General features: G+C 47.0%; 1 protein-coding gene across 3 annotated transcripts in view; it reads right to left on the reverse strand.

Annotated features, from left to right (window-relative positions):
* LACTB (lactamase beta) overlaps window positions 1-18,354 on the reverse strand; it is a 103,083-nt gene that overhangs the window by 52,714 nt on the left and 32,015 nt on the right. The window lies entirely within an intron of this gene.

The following is an 18,354-nucleotide window of genomic DNA, read 5'->3' on the forward strand; positions in this document are numbered from 1 at the left end:
TCCCCAAGGCTTCCCGCTACCTCCGCCATCTCCCATTCCCTCCAGCTCTGTCCCCGCGACCCGCCGCCTCCTCTTTCTGACAAAAATGGCGGGCGCATGAGCAGTACCGCCGCTGGAACAGTATGGATTTTTACCTATTGATTTATTTTGATCACTGTGATAGACCCTATCACAGTGACCAAAGCCAACAATTAGTATGTCATCCTCTTAGATAAAAGTTGTAAAATAAAAAAAATGTTATTTCTTTCATACTTTGCCATTAGGGTTAGGGTTTGGCTAGAGTTAGGGATATGATTGAGCTGGGTTTTTTTCCAAAAGTGAAAAGAAAATAAATGATGACCATATGACAACTAGTGTTGAGCGCAAGTGCTTGCTGCTCAAGTTTGCAACTCGAATAGGGAGCACTTGTGCTCAACGCTAATGACGACATATTCAATATGACTACCTAATGTTATCAAATTCTGTGTAGTACCTTTGGGTTAAAAAGCCTCGCTATACCTCTGGATAAAGTCCTTGAGGGGTGTAGTTTTCACTACATTATAAAATTCACATACCAGGAAATAGTAGATCTGCTCCAAAATGGTGTCATTTGTGGGGGATTTTCCACTGTTTAGGTACATCAGGGGCTCTCCAAAGACGTCATGGCATCCGCTCTCGTTTCCAACCATTTCTGCATTCAAAAAGTCAAAATGGTGCCCCTTCCCTTTCGAACCGTGCCATGAGCCTAAACAGTAGTTTTCCCCAACATATGGGGAATCGGCGTACTTAGGAGAGATTGCACAACAAATATTGTGGTCCATTTTTTCTAGTTAAGGCTGTGAAAGCAAAAAATTTGGGGCTAAAGCAAAATTTTTGTGAAAAAAGTAAAAAGCTGAACAGAGCTGCGCATGCGCTGGCAAACGTATTTCCGTTTTATTGGCTTTGCCCGCAGTTGGGCAAAGCATATCGCTTAGCTGCAATATTTCTAAGCAGGTGCAAGATGTTGCACAGCGATGTAGATGATGCAGGAGGCGTCATCCACGTCAATTAAAGGAGGACAGGGAGCAGCAGCAGGGTGTGAGGTGCTATGATTGAGTCACCATAGGAGGCAAAAACAGAAATGCTAGCTAAGTCCAGAAAACCAGAGAAGTTGGCAGCTATCGGATTACAGACCCCTGAACCTATCAACACAACTAGCAGTAGCCGTGGGGGGTTCCTACGATGCCCTAGACCCCTCGATCACAGCCGGAGAAATAGCTAGGCCTAAAGAAAGAAAGGGGAAAACTAAACTGCCCCAGAGCAGACCCCAAAGCAATAGGCAGCCCCCAACATATAATGACGGTGAAGCAAGATGAAAACACTAACACAGGCAGAAAGATAGACTGAGCAAAGACGGGGCCCAATCTAGCTAGCTAGAAAAGGACAGGAAGGCTGCTGTCTGCAATCCGTGAAAAACCCTATGAAAATAAGAGCCAACAGACCGACAGTGAAAAAGGCCCTGAAGATGCTAGGCTTCAAAAAAGCTATGTCAGTACTCAGGAATATTCTGAAGACAGAGCTACAGGCAAAAGGAGATTCAGCTCACCCCAGCAGGGAATGGCAGAATCCAGAAAAGCAAGGAAAGCAAAAAACAAAACACTAATGCAAACAGGCAAAGCAGAAAAACTTAGCTTAGAGGAGCAGGAATCGGACTGGTGTCCTAGAAGTCCACAGAGAAATCACCCGCAGGGCAGAAGGGCGTCGGCAGCCTTATATCCAGTCCGTGACTCCACTCAGCCAGTCATCCTCATCAGGTTCAGGTGCCTGATAATCAGGCTCATTACCTTCCTTCACCAGAATAGGGAGTTCACCAGACCTCAGTGACGAAGGGGAAAATGAACTCACAACAGGGAGTGATGGAGAGGCCCGAAGCCACGCACATCGGATAGGACCAAGAAAATTACCATACAATGTGGGAGAAACTAAAAAGGTTTTTCAGGGATATACAGGGGGAGTCACGGAGTTATATAAGGATTTAGTGAATGCAGCGCAGATGCTGAATAAGCTGCTATGTCACAAAACTGGTGACAGATTCCTTTTAACCAGGAGAATCACGTCTTTAGTGGCCAGAAGGGGATAATTAGTATAACTTTCGCTCTGTCCTCTCTGATCTTTCTCAGGACAACTAGAATCAAAATCACTGGGGGAAATGCATATACCAGAATGTGATGGGAGGCCTCCCATACAATCTGGTTGAAGACTTACTGTTTTAACACCCGCTCTCCCTGCCTTAACCGGTTTTGGCTCAGAAAATCTGCTCTGTAATTTTCTTTTTCTTTACATGTAGAGCGCTGTCAGTGAAAGGAGATGGTCCTCCGCAACCTGAATTGTGGCCTTCTACTTCCTTCAAGGGCCTGGACCGGGTTCCCTACTGATGATTTAGATAAGCAACTACTGCTTGATTGTCTGAAAAAACGCTCACAAGGTGGCACTGAAGGGAGAAGAAGAGCTGTTCTATTGCTAAAAGCTCTTTCATGTTCGATGAAAATACCATCTGGTCTCCTGTCCAAACCCCTTGGAATATGATATGTTTTAGGTGAGCCTCCCACCCCTGGGGCTTGCATCCATAGTCATCGCACAAGCAATCCTGTCTACCCAAGGTACTCCCCTGACTAGCTTCTCTATCTTTAGCCACCAAGTGAGGCAATGTGTGGTCACTGCTTAAGACATCACATTGTAGTTGCCTGGTGTGAAACTGGTCCCACAGTACTGCTGGGATGCAAAAGATCAAGGAACCCAGAAGGGAAATGGCTTTTCTGAGGGACATGGAGGGGGTTTTCAGTGCCTGTGATATCTGATAAATGATCATTTTAACGTTGTCTTCTGGAAGACGACACTCCTATTTCTTTGAATCCAATATAAGCCCAAGAAAGTCTTATATTTTTCTGGCTCTAGCTATGATTTTTTATATTTAAGAGCCACCATAAGATTAAGGAGGTCATGACCCTTTGCAACTGAACTCTGCAGTACCGGGCTGAGTTGCCTACAATCAAAAAGACGTCTAGATATCGAATTATCAGTACATCTCTTTTCCCGCAGGTGTTCCATTACTTGTGCAATCAGTTTAGTAAATACCCGAGGAGCTACTGCTAGGCCCATTGCAAGGGCTCTGTACTGAAAGTGCCTGACTATCCTTTTGTGGATATCCTGAGGAACTTTTGGTTATCCTTGTGTATTGGGAACATGATAATAAGCATCCTTCAGGTCTAGGACTGTCAAAACAATTTGGGAAGAATTGAGGACTGCTTTTTTTTTTTTTTTTTTTTACTAAGTCCAGAACTTTGGACTCTAAAGCTCTTCCGGCGAGGACCATAGGGGAGTGTGGGTGAAATTTTTTGGGGGGAACTGTTTGTAATTCCAGTTTTAAGCCTCTCTTTTTTAGAGGGAGGATCAAGTCACTTCTAGAAATCTTTTCCCAGGCAGGAAGAAAGAGGGCTAGTTCCCCCCCCCCCCCCAACCTGGGAAAACGCATCACTGGGCGTTTTTTTTTTTTTTTACTGTCAGGGGGGGAAGGAGCTCCAAACAGAAAGCCTCTAACCTTCTTCCTCCAACTTACCTGATCTCTGGGGGTCTCCTCCGATGAAACCTTCTACACCGATAGGACTTTTTAAAAGATGGGATGGGGAGTTGGGGAATCCATTCCTACTATCACTCGCCTTCTCTAGAATATCATCTAAGGCAGGCCCATACAAATATTCGCCCTCTCAGGAATTCGAGCAGAGATTTAGATTTCATCTGAAGGTCCCCTGGCCAATATTTCAACCAAAGAGTCCTACGAGCTGCATTAGAAAACGTTGCAGAGGCATCCGCTAGGAATGTCACTGCCCCCTACAGTAAAGGAATCGTGGCTAACACATTGTCCTCGGTACTTTATCTTTAAGCCGTTTTTCCAAATGATCCAACCAGATCTTAAGTGAGGTCGCAGAAACCCTTAAGGAAGGTATGCACCTTCTAATCAGGAGGGTTTCTCAGCACCCCCATGTCCTCAAAGGGCAGGGAAAACTTTTTAGAAGCTTTAGCTATTGCCACATTTTACTTTGGGGCTTTGTTCCAGGAACATGAGGATGAATCATTAAAATAATACATACTTTTGAAAGATGGGAGGGAGGGACTTTTTCTTTCCCTTTTTATCAGTAACTGAATTTTCTCATTCAGGAGAAAGAGCCGGCACTTACTTTGCTCTAGACCGCCAAACATTATATCCCGGACAGATCTTTTAAGGTCTTGGATCTACTACCCCCATTGTGGATCTCAACTTATGATGAAGTTGAATTGGATGAATCTACGTCTCTTTTCACCGTCTTTCTCAGAACTGTCAGAAACATCAGATTCTGGACACCACTTACCAAGTTTCTTTTTATTCCCCCTTGGGTCAGGGATTTCATGGAATTCTTAAACTTCATTCTAATAATAGATCTTAATTCAGCGGCAAAGTTAGGGGTCTCTTCACATAACATCTGTTTAATACTGAAAGATCTTTTTCTCCCAGGTAATGGGCAACTCTTCCCCCACAGAGCGCACAATCCCTGTGCTTGGCCTTCACTACAAACTTTCTTCGCTAATAAAAATTAGAAGAAACAGGGATTTTTGTGATAAACTCACCGTAAAATCCTTTTCTCCGAAATGCTCATTGGGGGACACAGGTACAGTGGGTGTATACTACTGCCGCCTGGAGGCTGACACTAAGTGAAAAAAAGAGGTTAGCTCCTCCTCCGCCGTATACACCCTCGCCCCGATTGCGGGCGGAAACCAGTTTAGTGCAAAAGCAGTAGGAGAACAACAAAATCATCCTTAATGAAGGTAACAATATGTCTAGAAAAGAACCACCCCAATATCAACGAAAATGCACATTAATTAAACAAGAGCCAACTGGCTATCAAGGTGGGTGCTGTGTCCCCAATGAGCATCTCGGAGAAAAGGATTTTACGGTGAGTTTATCACAAAAATCCCTAACTTCTCCTTCGCCTCATTGGGGGACACAGGTACTGTGGAATGTCCTAAAGCAGTCGCTGGGTGGGAAGTTGACTCACCGATCCAAGCTACACGCACCTCCTTTCTAAAGGTGCACCACCGCTGCTTGGAGAATCCTTCTACCTAGGCTAGCATTCGCTGAAGCCTGAGTATGGATATTGTAATGTTTGGCAAACGTGTGCAGGCTGGACCAGGTTGCTTCCTTGCAAACCTGTTTCGTCGAAGCCTGGTGCCGAAGCGCCCCATAGGCGCCCACTGCCCGAGTAGAGTGTGCTCTGATCCCTGCTGGAACCGGCGCACCTCTGATGCGGTAGGACTCCTGAATAGTCAAACAAGTCCATCTGGCTATGGTCGATTTTGAGGCAGCGAGTCCCTTCCTGCTCCCCTCGGGGAGCACGAACAGCGTGTCTGTCTGCCGAAAGGGTGCCGTCTGTGACACATACCTCCTGAGGGCTCTAACCAGGTCCAACGTGTGAAGAGCCTTTCCACGCGGTGTACCGGTGCTGGACAAAATGGAGGCAAGACAATATCCCCATTAATGTGAAACGAGGAACCAGCCTTCGGCAAAAAAGGGGGGAGCTGGTCTGAGGACCACCTTATCCTTGTGGAAAGTGAGAAACGGGGCTCGGCAGAATACAGCTGCCAGCTCCGAGACCTGCCTGATTTATGTTATCGCCACAAGAAACACTACTTTCCAGGAAAGGTATGACAAGGAGCCATCCTGTAGCGGTTCAAATGGAGCTTCCTGCAGAACGCTTAGGACCAGGTTAAGGTCCCAGGTGTCCAGGGGCGCCCTATAGGGAGGTACCAAGTGGGAGACTCCCTGGATGAAAGTCTTTACCTGTAAATTGGCAGCAATTCTACGCTGAAACAGGACGGATAAAGCCGATATCTGTCTCCTGAGAGAGCTCGGGGCCAACCCTGAGTCTAGGCCAGACTGTAGAAAGGCCAAGATGTTGGGAATAGAGAATCTCTGTGGAGGATAACCGCGGTCTCGACACCAAGAGAAGAACACCTTCCAGGTGTGATGGTAAATTCGCGCCGAGGTAGGCTTCCGGGCACTAACCATTGTAGCCACCACCTCGCGCCCAAAACCCGCCTGGGTCAGAATCCAAGATTCACCTGCCATGCCGTCAAACACAGGGCCCCTGAGCTCGGGTGGAAGATCGGGCCCTGGGACAATAGATCTGGGCGCTCTGGCAGTCGCCAAGGAACGTCGGCGAGCAGCTGCACTAGATCTGCGTACCATGCTCGACGGGGCCAGTCTGGGGCCAGCAGAATCACTGGAACCCCTTCTGTTTTGATCTTCTTGATGACCCTTGGAAGTAGTGGCAGCGGGGGGAATAAGTATGTGAGGCGAAACTGGTTCCATGGCAGAACCAATGCATCCACGACGATCGCCTACGGGTCCCGGGACCGAGCGACAAACATGGGCACCTTGGCGTTCACCCTGGAGGCCATCAGGTCCACATCTGGTGTTCCCCATCGTTGGCAAATCTGCAGGAAGACCTCGGGGTGGAGTGACCATTCCCCGGACGCAAGACCCTGCTGGCTGAGGAAGTCCGCCGCCCAGTTCTCCACGCCCGGGATGTGGACCGCCGATATCACCGAGGGGTTCCTCTTGGCCCAGTGAAGAACGTGCCCTACCTCGCGCATGGTTGCTCTGCTGCGGGTGCCCCCTTGATTTATGTAAGCCACCGCCGTGGCGTTGTCCGACTGAATCCCCACGGGGAGGCCTGCGAGAACTTGCTGAACATGTTGCAGAGCCAGCCAGATTGCTCGTATTTCCAACAAGTTGATCAGGAGGCGTGCCTCCTGCGGCGACCACCGTCCCTGGCTCGTGTGGTGGCGAAAAACCGCTCCCCCGCCGGAGGAGGCTGGCATCGGTTGTGACTACCAACCAATGGTCTGAGAGAAAAGGTTTCCCCTGAAGCAGTGAGGAACTAGCTGTCCACTACTCGAGTGACTGTCTGACCTGAGAGGACAACCGGCACTGGTGATCGAGCGTGAATGGGTTCTTGTCCCAGGATGACAAGAGGGCGTGCTACAGGGGGTGAAGATGAAACTGGGCGAACGGGATCGCTTCCATCACTGCCACCATTTTCCCTAGTATCCTCATCCCAAAACGGATGGTGTGAGGGACTGGTTGGCGAAGCGTCCGGACTCCCTGCCGAAGCGCTAGGGCTTTGTCTCGAGGGAGAATTACCAACCCTCGGAAGGTGTCGAAGATCATCCCTAGAAAGGAAATCCTCTGAACTGGGACAAGGGATGATTTCTTCATGTTGACCAACCATCCTAAGCGGGAAAGAGTATCTAGCGTGATGTTGACACTTTCCTCGCATGCCCGAATCGAAGGGCCCTTGACCAAGAGGTCATCTAAGTAAGGCAAGACGACTATACCCCAAGTGGGCAGGAAGGCCATGACGACTGCCATGACCTTTGTGAACACTCTGGGGGCGGTGGCTTGCCCAAAGGGCAGCGCTGTGAACTGGAAATGTAAACCGTTGATGGCGAAGCGTAGAAATCTTTGATGCGGAGGGAAAATGGGGATGTGCAGGTAGGCGTCCTGGATGTCGATAGAGGCCAAGTATCCTCTCTGCCCCATGGCTGATATAACTGAACGGAGAGACTCCATCCGGAGATGTCTGATCCTGATAAATTTGTTCAGGAACTTTAGGTCCAAAACAGGCCTGACTGTCCCGTCCTTCTTGGGGACTGCGAATAGGTTGGAATAGAAGCCCTGAGCCTTCTCGTACTCTGGCATGGGAATAGTTACTCCGTTGTGCTGGAGTGATTCGATGGCTCCTAGCAACGCCCTTGCACGGGTCTCCCCTTTGGGAAGACGGGAAAGAAAATTTATCATCAGGTACCCCCCAAAACGATTCTATCTTGTACCCTGAGGACACCAGCTCTCTCTCTCATGAGTCGTGTGCGACGGTGACCCAGATGTGGCAAAACCAGAGTAGGCGGCCGCCTACTTTGCTGATGTCGCCTAAAAAATGCCTTGAGATATTTGGCTGAGGATCTTTGGGACCTGGGCTGCCGAGCACGCATTCTCCCCAACGGGTTGACTCTATATGAGACTTGTCGATCCCTATCCTGGTTGGGGCGTCCTGAAACAGCTGAATTGGCCGCTTAGTCCACCTGGGGTTGCGAAAGGCCCAAAACTGTGCCTGAAACTGGTGGCGAAACGGCGGTTTGACCTTTTGTTGAGGGAGAAAACCGCTCTTCCCTCCTGTGGCGTCGGAGATGAGCTGGTCTAACTTCTCTCCGAATAGGCGGCCGCAGTGATAAGATAGAGAAGTCAAGGACTTCTTGGAGGTTGAATCGTCCCGCCATGTCCCTAACCATAAAGCTCTCCTAATGAAAATTGCGTTTGCGGCAGCAAGTGCGGCGCCAATGGCCTGCATCCAAAGAAACATTGATTAAGTAGTCCCCAGCCACAGCGATCTCTTATACCTCTGCAGGTAGGTCCCTATCCTGCAAGGCTCTGTTCAATGATTCTGACCAAGAAATCATGGCCTTGGCCACCCACATTGCCGCGAACGAGGGAGAGAGTGCTGATCCTGATGCTTCAAAAACTGAGCGAGCCAAGCTCTCTATGAGACCATCAGTGGGATCCTTAATAGAAGAACCACTAGGTACGGATAACAGGGTTTTAGAGGCCAAGCGTGACACGGGTGGATCCACCGCTGGGGATTCCGTCCATTTTTTACAGAGATACGGGGCAAACTGATACCTCGCTTCCAGCGCCTCCTGGCCTGAGAAGCGCCTGTCTGGCCATTCCCTGTGTCGTTGCACTATGTACTCCAACTCTGGTTGAGTGCAAAATACTCTATGCGGCCGCTTAGCTCGCTTAAATGACACCTTATGGCCTGAAGCCAGGGTGGAATCATCCTCAATCCCCAGAGTCTAATTGACGGCTTCAATGAGGCTGTCCACTGTTTTTCGACACCCCGGGGTATCAAGGTCCAGGAGTTCGTCCCGAGTCATAATCTGAACTTTGCTCTCTCTCGACTACTGGTGAAGGAGAGCAAGAAGCAGAACTCACGGATGCCGAGGCACCGGATGGACCGGGAAGACGCCGTGTGGGTTTGTTTCCCCCCCGCGTCTGCCTGGAGTGAGAGCGGCCCCTGCAGGCCAGAGGGCTCTTGTGAGGTGGAGGATCCCTCTAAGACAGGCGAGTCACTATCCCTGCCCCTATCTGAGGCACGAAGGGACTCGATTGCTCTTGTAAGTGACGCCATAGACTACGACAGTGATAGGGCCCATTCCGGGGGACTTGGAACACTGGGCTCAGTCGCAGGGGAGGGCTCCTTGGAGCGCTCGGAATCGCAGGCTTCGTATAATCGCTTGCTCTGCGCCAGCGGAAAAGCGGCCCGACAAGAGATGCATGCAGCGTATAGGAACGTGTGCGTCTTCACTTTTCCAGACATGCTATATCTGCCAGGCATCAGTACTGCAGCCTGCTGGGAGGCGGGGGGGAGCACTCCTCGTTTACCCGTAGCGTGGCCTCTCGGGTGCGGGGTGGAGCACTTACCCCAGTCCTGAGCCCCCATGTGTCCTGGAAGTGCCGCGCGTTGCTCCAAAGAAGCACGTACCTCAGCTGCGGGCGGGCCGTCGGAAGAAGAGGCGTCCTGGGCGGTACTTCAAGTTGAGGCCAAGCGCTGGTCCGAAGCCGTGGGCTCAATTTCTTCGGTGCCCACCCAGGCCACAGGGGGATGGGCCGCCGGAAGTGACGCGAAGGGAGGCGGGACTTCTGCCCGCGGCCCAGCACCGGCCAAAGCCACGGGCTGGATTTTCAGCGTCTGCCTGTGACAGGGGGCGCCACCGACCGCCAGCCGAGGATACGTGGCCAGACGTCAGGACACGCCGCCGTGAGGGATGGGGGGGGGGGGGGGGGGGACTACCTTTGCCCGACAAGACAAGGCTAAGGGCTCCAGCCCTGTGGACGCTGCTGCAGGAGCCCTCCCAGGCCATTCTCTCCGTGACAATGCTCTTCCAGCTCAGGTAGAGGGGGGGGCCACATATAGGATGGTGCAGGCACCATAGCTCCATCTAACCCAAAGGTGAGGGGAGGGACCATCTGCCGCCTTGCAGCACCGCAGTCTAGCATTGGTGGAGCAGTGGGGGCCGCACGGACTATGCTTGTGCCTCTGTACAGCCTAGGGTTTCAATATCTTAGGGTGGTCAGGGTAAGTCCGGCACCATACCCCACGTTGCGGGAGAGGATGCGTGGAGACGACACTCGCACGTTGTTGGTTTGGGGAAATCGGACCCTTTCAATAGGGTCCATTGCCCCTATCTTCATGGAAAGTAAAAAGAAAAAAGGAAAAAAGTCTGGGAAAAACTATGAGATGTGTCCCACTTTGCGGGATAGGATACGTGGAGGCGACACTCGCACGTGCTCGCCCGTTGTTGGTTTGGGGAGATCGGACCCTTTCAATAGGGTCCGTCGCCCCTGTCTCATCTTCATAGAAAAAGGGGGAAAAAAAAAAAAAAAAGTCTGGAGAAAAAAAACAGACGTGTGCCTCCAACGGACACTAAGCATGAACTGGTTTCCGCCCGCAATCGGGGTGAGGGTGTATACGGCGGAGGAGGAGCTAACCTCTTTTTTTCACTTAGTGTCAGCCTCCAGGAGGCAGTGGCATACACCCACAGTACTGTGTCCCCCAATGAGGCGAAGGAGAAAGGGCACCTCAATTACAAACTGAACTTTAACGAAGATCAATTACCACTCAGAAGCATCCAAGGGTACCGGATTTGAAGTATCCACTGCCACGGTTGCCAAGGTCACAAAGCCGTGAAGTCGTCTGGAGAATTTTCATGCTGCCGCACCCTTCGCTGCTGCTGTTCTGGCTCTTGTGACTCTTTGACCCCCATTTTGCCTGGAGGGAACGCTGGAGCTATAGGTACATCGCTCTCCTGGCTGTCTAACCACTTTTTAATAGGAATAGAGTACACGTCACTCCGTCTTCGAGGTGCACGGAAAAGGATGCCACTCCTCAAAACGTATAGTATAAGAATGAATGTTCTTTTATTAATACTCTTATTAATTTCTACAGAGAATATTGCTACTTATCGTGGCTGCCTTCCAAGGACTTTCCATGCTCACATATATCGCCATACCTCTAGGTACTAGTTATTTTCGTACATTTCTTCTGGTCTGGTAATTTTTCCAAAATGTATTTTATTTTTTTCCTGTACGCAACTAAACATGTTACAAGTAACTATTTTATATTATCAACATTTTAGATACTTCTGTCATATTTGAAGTGTGAACCTTGTGTTAACTGGTGTTTCTCGTTTTGTCATATATTTATACATTTATGATGAGTATCATCTTCCATTAGCCCTTGTAATATTGATTCTTAAACACAGTGGTTTTTATGTTTTTAATTGATTGTGTTTTCCTGTCTTTTGTTCCCAGTCTGATGAAGGTCTGAGTTGTAGACCGAAACGTCATATAATTTTGGGAGAATCTGTTGTATAAATAAATTTCTTCTGCATATACTTCTTTTGAGTGCCTTAATTTCTTATACTAACCACTTTTTAAAGCAGGACCAGCCAACAGCAAGTCACTCCTGGCATCATCCATCCCCGGAAATTACTTTCAGTCACCTGAATGTAGTGTCTGAGTCATAAGGGAGTGCCTCCTGGTGCATTCCCGCACATGTAGTAGGGGACGTGGGGAAGCCGGCAAGCCACTGAAAGTGGCGACACAGCTGGCTCCATTTGCTCAACCATGACAGTCCCCTAGACCCATCGGTGGTGCTTAAGGACCCTGCACCAGCCAAGGTAGTGGCAACTCCACTGCCTGAGTCAACCTGGCTTGGTCTGGAATACCAGCATCCAACACCTTTTCTTGAGGTACGCCCACTGAAAGGTTCCCCTGTTAAGGACAGGTAACCAAGTAAAGCAAGGGAGAGATACCGCCCTTTTATTCTGTAGGTTTCCTGTCCTTGAAGGGGGGATTCCCTCTATTCGTGGTGTTGTTTTGGGTGACTGAAAAATTAAGTTCACAGTCTTCTCTGCACCTGTGATACAATTCTCTCATGCGAGATAATCAGATCATGGTAAACTGACACTCGGCTCAAACTCTGATCACGTTTTGATCGTAGTGTCATTAGCATAATCGAGAAGATTCTCTCCCATGAGAGAATCTACGATCGTGTGTGCAAGCCCTAAAAGTAATTGTTTATACATATTAAGGTGTGAAATATAAATTATAGAAATCTCACTGTTCCTATAGTGGTACATAAATAACTTGCATTCAAAAATGAAAAAACGAACACTACTACTGCTTGTAGTTATTTTACTAAATAATACATCTCCTGTAGGTGGTATAATACAGCTTTAATATTGGTGATGAGAGTTTAACCAGACAGGAGACATGTTTTACTTATGGATTCATTTATCATAGATTTGTTCTTTTACACTATATGTCAGGGTAACATACTGTCACGGAGTGACTGAAGAGTGCGACACGACCCAACGATTGGTCGGTCACCAACAACACAACAAACAAGGGAACACCGGGGACACAATTACAACGATACGGAACGAGGAATGGACACCTCCTGCACTCTACTAAGGATGTGCCCTGGTCTATCCTGACATCCCTATACGACTTCTTTCAAGGGAAGATAGGACAAACCAGGTAAAGACAAACAACACTCAGCTTTCTGTTGTAAAGCACTGCACAGCAGCATCACGACATCAGATGCACCATAAACAGCTGAGGCACCACTGCTCCCAGCAAGCTCTTTCTCCCAGAGTGGTTACTGCAGAATGACCTCTAACACAGACAGTCAGCTGATGCATCAGGTGACCTTTTAAAGGATGGTAGGAGTGGTCACCACCTGAATCAGCAAATTCAGCATAAATGTAATTACACTAGCGGCCACCGGGGGAAAAAAATGATATTAACCCCCAATGGCCTGAAAGAAAAAAGTTTATATGTGAGAATCCAGATCTGCCATGGATCCAAAAATGGATTGTGACACATACTTTCAACTAATACGTAAAGAGTAACTAAACTTTTTTTCATTTAAATACTAGTTATGTAATTAGTGAAAATCTTATGATAGGGTTAATTACCCTATTTTCCTGCAGAAAACAGATGCCAAACTGTGCTGTAACTTATTTAGTGTATGGATCTAGAACAGGGGGAGAGAACACTGTGTGCTTTGCCTCCTAGCAGCCGCAGAGGAGTCTGCAAAACCCTCACTAGGCTGATAATGGTACCAGCGCACTTTGCTGGTGCTGCTCCAGTAACAGGAGTGGATTGTGAAGCAATGGAGACTAAGAGTTCCCACGGTGTGCTCTGCCTCTAGTAGCAGTGACAGCAAGAACAGGAGTCTGTACAGCTTTGTCACCGATGCATAATTATATCGGGAAATCACTGTGCAGACTCCGCTCCTGCTCTCACTGTCACAACTACAAAAAGGCAGAGCATACAGAGCGCTCAGCCTTTACTCCATTACAAGGGTCCTTCCGCACAGTGCTCATTATATTAGCAGGGAAAGTTGTGCAGACTCCACGCCTGACCTTCTCTCACTGTGGCTGTTCTCTTCCCCCACTCACATTTGGTAGACTCATTGGCCAGATATGGTGCACAAATCTAAGCAGCTGTTCCAGCACAGCTCAGCATCTGCATTGTGCAAGAAGGCTGCAAAATAAGGTAATAAACCCTATTACAATATATTTGCAATTTAAACAATTAGTATTAAAATGAGAAAAAAAAAAATTGAGTTACACTTTAAAAGGGCTTTCCACTTTCAGGATTCTCCCTGTATTAGCCAGCACCATGTAAAAATAATAAAAATCATACGGTGTTCACCTTCCCCAGATTCAGCTCTCTACCAGTGCTCCGCTCTCAGCGATGGCTGCAGTTGTGACATCACCCTGCATATAAATCCAAGGAATCCCAACATTCAGTGCGACAGGTCCTACTTATTGTGGAGCGTGTCTGCTTGTTAGTACAATATCCTACCTTGGGGGCCACCGTAGTTCTTGCGGTGCTCCGAGGCTCCGCTCTGATCTTTTGCTCTCTAGTCAGTCTCATGCATAGCTCTACACATTAAACTGAATTTAAAAATAAAAGTGCATTTACAGGTGTCACTGATGCCTACAGAGGAGTTACTCTGACCTATGTACACATGTGAATCTACGTTGCCTATAGCCTGTATCAGTGATCGCAAACCTTTTAGGCTGGTTTCACATTAGCGTTTTTGTGCACATTACATCGTGCGCATGCGTCATGCGTACCTATGTAATGCATGTGCGTTTTTGCATGCGTTTCTACTTGCTCACGATGCGCTGCGCACAAAGACGCAAATGTGAAACTAGCCTTAGAGACCGAGTGCCCAAACTGCAATCCAAAACCCACTTATTTTTCGCAAAGTGCCCTGAATACTGAGGTTTTAGATGTACATTTGCATGCTATAAAGTCAATATCAAAGAGCTTGTAAGCGCTGCACTCCAAGCATAAGATACTAGCCACCAATTGTCGTGAAGGTCTAGTTCTTGAGAATAGAGAGGATTTTTAATCAAAAGTAAAATTGCAAAGTTGTTTGTTTTTACAATTGTAACCCTTTATCATGATGAGAACAAACCCTTTAACCCCTTCATGACCCAGCCTATTTTGACCTTAATGACCTGGCCATTTTTTGCAATTCTGACCAGTGTCCCTTTATGAGGTAATAACTCTGGAACGCTTCAACGCATCCTAGCGATTCTGAGATTGTTTTTTCGTGACATATTGGGCTTCATGTTAGTGGTAAATTTAGATCGATAATTTTTGCGTTTATTTGTGAAAAAATCAGAAATTTGGCGAAAATTGTGAAAATTTCGCAATTTTCAAATTTTGAATTTTTATTCTGTTAAACTAGAGAGTTATGTGACACAAAATAGTTACTAAATAACATTTCCCACATGTCTACTTTACATCAGCACAATTTTGGAAGCAAAATATTTCTTTGTTAGGAAGTTATAAGGGTTAAAAGTTGACCAGCGATTTCTCATTTTTACAACAAAATTTACAAAACCATTTTTTTTAGGGACCACCTCACATTTGAAGTTACTTTGAGGGGTCTATATGGTAGAAAATACCCAAAAGTGACACCATTCTAAAAACTGCACCCCTCAAGCTACTCAAAACTACATTCAAGAAGATTATTAACCCTTTAGGTGTTTCACAGGAACTAAAGCAACATGGAAGGAAAAAAAGGACATTTTAATTTTTCCAACAAAAATTTTCTTTCAGCATCAATTTTTTCATTTTTCACATGGGCAACAGGATAAAATGGATCCTAAACTTTGTTGGGCAATTTCTCCTGAGTACACCGATACCTCATATGTGGTTATAAACCACTGTTTGGGCGCACGGCAGGGCTCAGAAGGGAAGGAGCGCCATTTGACTTTTTGAATGGAAAATATGCTGGAATATTTAGCGCTTGCCATGTCGCGTTTGGAGAGTCGCTGTGTGCCTAAACACTGGAGCTCCCCCACAAGTGACCCCATTTTGGAAACTAGACCCCCCCAAGGAACTTATCTAGATGCATAGTGATCAATTTGAACCCCCAGGTGCTTCTCAAATTGATCCGTAAAAAAAAAAAAAAAAAAGTACTTTTTTTCACAAAAATTATCTTTTAGCCTCAGTTTTTTCATTTTCACATGGGCAACAGGATAAAATGGATCCAAAAATTTGTTGGGCAATTTCTCCTGAGTACACCGATACCTCATATGTGGTCATAAACCACTGTTTGGGTGCACGGCAGGGCCCGGAAGGGAAGGAGCGCCATTTGACTTTTTGAATGGAAAATTAGCTCCAATCGTTATCGGACACCATGTCGCGTTTGGAGAGCCCCTGTGTACCTAAACATTGGAGCTCCCCCACAAGTGACACAATTTTGGAACCTAGACCCCTTAAGGAACTTATCTAGATGTGTAGTGAGCACTTTGAACCCCCAAGTGCTTCACAAAAGTTTATAACATAGAGCAGTGAAAATAAAAAATCATTTTTTTTCCTCAAAAATGATTTTTTAGCACGCTATTTTTTATTTTCACAAGGGTAACAGGAGAAATTGAACCAAAAAAGTTGTTGTCCAGATTGTCCTGAGTACGCTGGTACCCCATATGTGGGGGGGGGCACTGTTTGGGTGCACGGCAGGGCGCAGAAGGGAATGAGCGCCATTTGACTTTTTGAAATGAAAATTAGCTCCAATCGTTAGCGGACACCATGTCGTGTTTGGAGAGCCCCTGTGTGCCTAAACTTTGGAGCTCCCCCACAAATGACCCCATTTTGGAAACTAGACCCCCTAAGGAACTTATCTAGATGCATAGTGAGCACTTTGAACCCCCAGGTGATTCACAGAAGTTTATAATGCAGAGCAGTGAAAATAAAAAAATATTTTTTTTTCCTAAAAAAAATTTTTTTAGTTGGCAATTTTTTATTTTCACAAGGGTACTAGGATAAATTGGACCCCAAAAGTTGTTGTCCAGTTTGTCCTGAGTACGCTGGTACCCCATATGTGGGGGGGGAACCACTGTTTGAGCACACGTTGGGGCTCAGCAGGGAAGTAGTGACATTTTGAAATGCTGACTTTGATGGAACGGTCTGCGGGCATCATGTTACATTTGCTGAGCCCCTGTGTGCCTAAACAGTAGAAACCCCCCACAAGTGACCCCATTTTGGAAACTAGACCCCCCAAGGAACTTATCTAGATGTGTGGTGAGCACCTTGAACCCCCAAGTGCTTCACAGAAGTTTATAATGCAGAGCAAAATAAAAAATCATTTTTTTCCCTCAAAAAAAATGAATTTTAGCACGCAATTTTTTTTTCACAAGGGTAACAGGAGAAATTGGACCCCAAAAGTTGTTGTCCAGTTTGTCCTGAGTACGCTGATACCCCATATGTGGGGGGATGACCACTGTATGGGCACACGTCAGGGCTCGGAAGGGAAGTAGTGACGTTTTGGTATGCAGACTTTGATGGAATGGTCTGCGGGCATCATGTTACATTTGCAGAGCCCTTGATGTACCTAAACTGTGGAAACCCCCCACAAGTGTCCCCATTTTGGAAACTAGACCCCCCAAGGAACTTATCGAGATGTGTGGTGAGCACCTTGAACCCCGAAGAGCTTCACAGAAGATTGTAACGCAGAGCCATAAAAATAAAAAATCTTTTTTTTTTCTCAAAAAATGAATTTTTAGCTCGCAATTTTTTATTTTCACAAGGGTAACAGGAGAAATTGGACCCCAAAAGTTGTTGTACAGTTTGCCCTGAGTATGCTGATACCCCATATGTGGGGAGGGACCATTGTTTGGGCACACGTCGGGGCTCGGAAGGGAAGTAGTGACGTTTTGAAATACCGACTTGATCGAATGGTCTGCGGGCATCATGTTACGTTTGCAGAGCCTCTGATGTGCCTAAACAGTGTAAACCCCCCACAAGTGACCCCATTTTGGAAACTAGACCACCAAGGAACTTATCTAGATGTGTGGTGAGCAGCACTTTGAGCCCCCAAGTGCTTCACAGAAGTTTATAATGCAGAACCGTGAAAATAAAAAATCTTTTTTTTCTCAAAAAATGATTTTTTAGCCCGCAATTTTTTATTTTCACAAGTGTAACAGGAGAAATTGGACCCCAAAAGTTGTTGTCCAGTTTGTCCTGAGTACGCTGGTACCCCATATGTGGGGGGGGGAACCATTGTTTGGGCACACGTCAAGGCTCGGAATGGAAGTAGTGACGTTTTGAAATGCAGACTTTGATGGAATAGTCTGCGGTCGTCATTATGTTTGCAGAGCCCCTGATGTGCCTAAACAGTGGAAACCCCCCACAAGTGACCCCATTTTGGAAACTAGACCTTCCAAGGAACGTATGTAAGATGTGTTGTGAGCACTTTGAACCCCCAAGTGCTTCACAGAAGTTTATAATGCAGAGACGTGAAAATGAAAAAATCATTTTTTTTCCACAAAAATAATTTTTTAGCCCCCAATTTTTTATTTTCCCAAGGGTAACACGAGAAATTAGTCCCCAAAAGTTGTTGTGCAATTTTTCCTGAGTACGCTGATACCTCATATGTTGGGGTAAACCACTGTTTGGGCACACGTCAGGGCTTGGAAGGGAGGGAGCACCGTTTGACTTTTTGAACGCAAAATTGGCTGGAATCAATGGTTGCACCATGTCGCGTTTGGCGACCCCCTGATGTGCCTAAACAGTGGAAACCCCTCAATTCTAACTCCAACCCTAACCCCAACACACCCCTAACCACAGCCCTAACCCTAACACATCCCTAACCACAAGCCTAACCCTAATTCCAACGCTAACCCTAATTCCAACCCTAACCCTCTTTCCAACCC

Source organism: Dendrobates tinctorius, unplaced genomic scaffold, assembly GCF_039654945.1.
Source record: "Dendrobates tinctorius isolate UK_male_01 unplaced genomic scaffold, ASM3965494v1 ptg000062l, whole genome shotgun sequence".
NCBI classification, from domain to species: domain Eukaryota; kingdom Metazoa; phylum Chordata; class Amphibia; order Anura; family Dendrobatidae; genus Dendrobates; species Dendrobates tinctorius.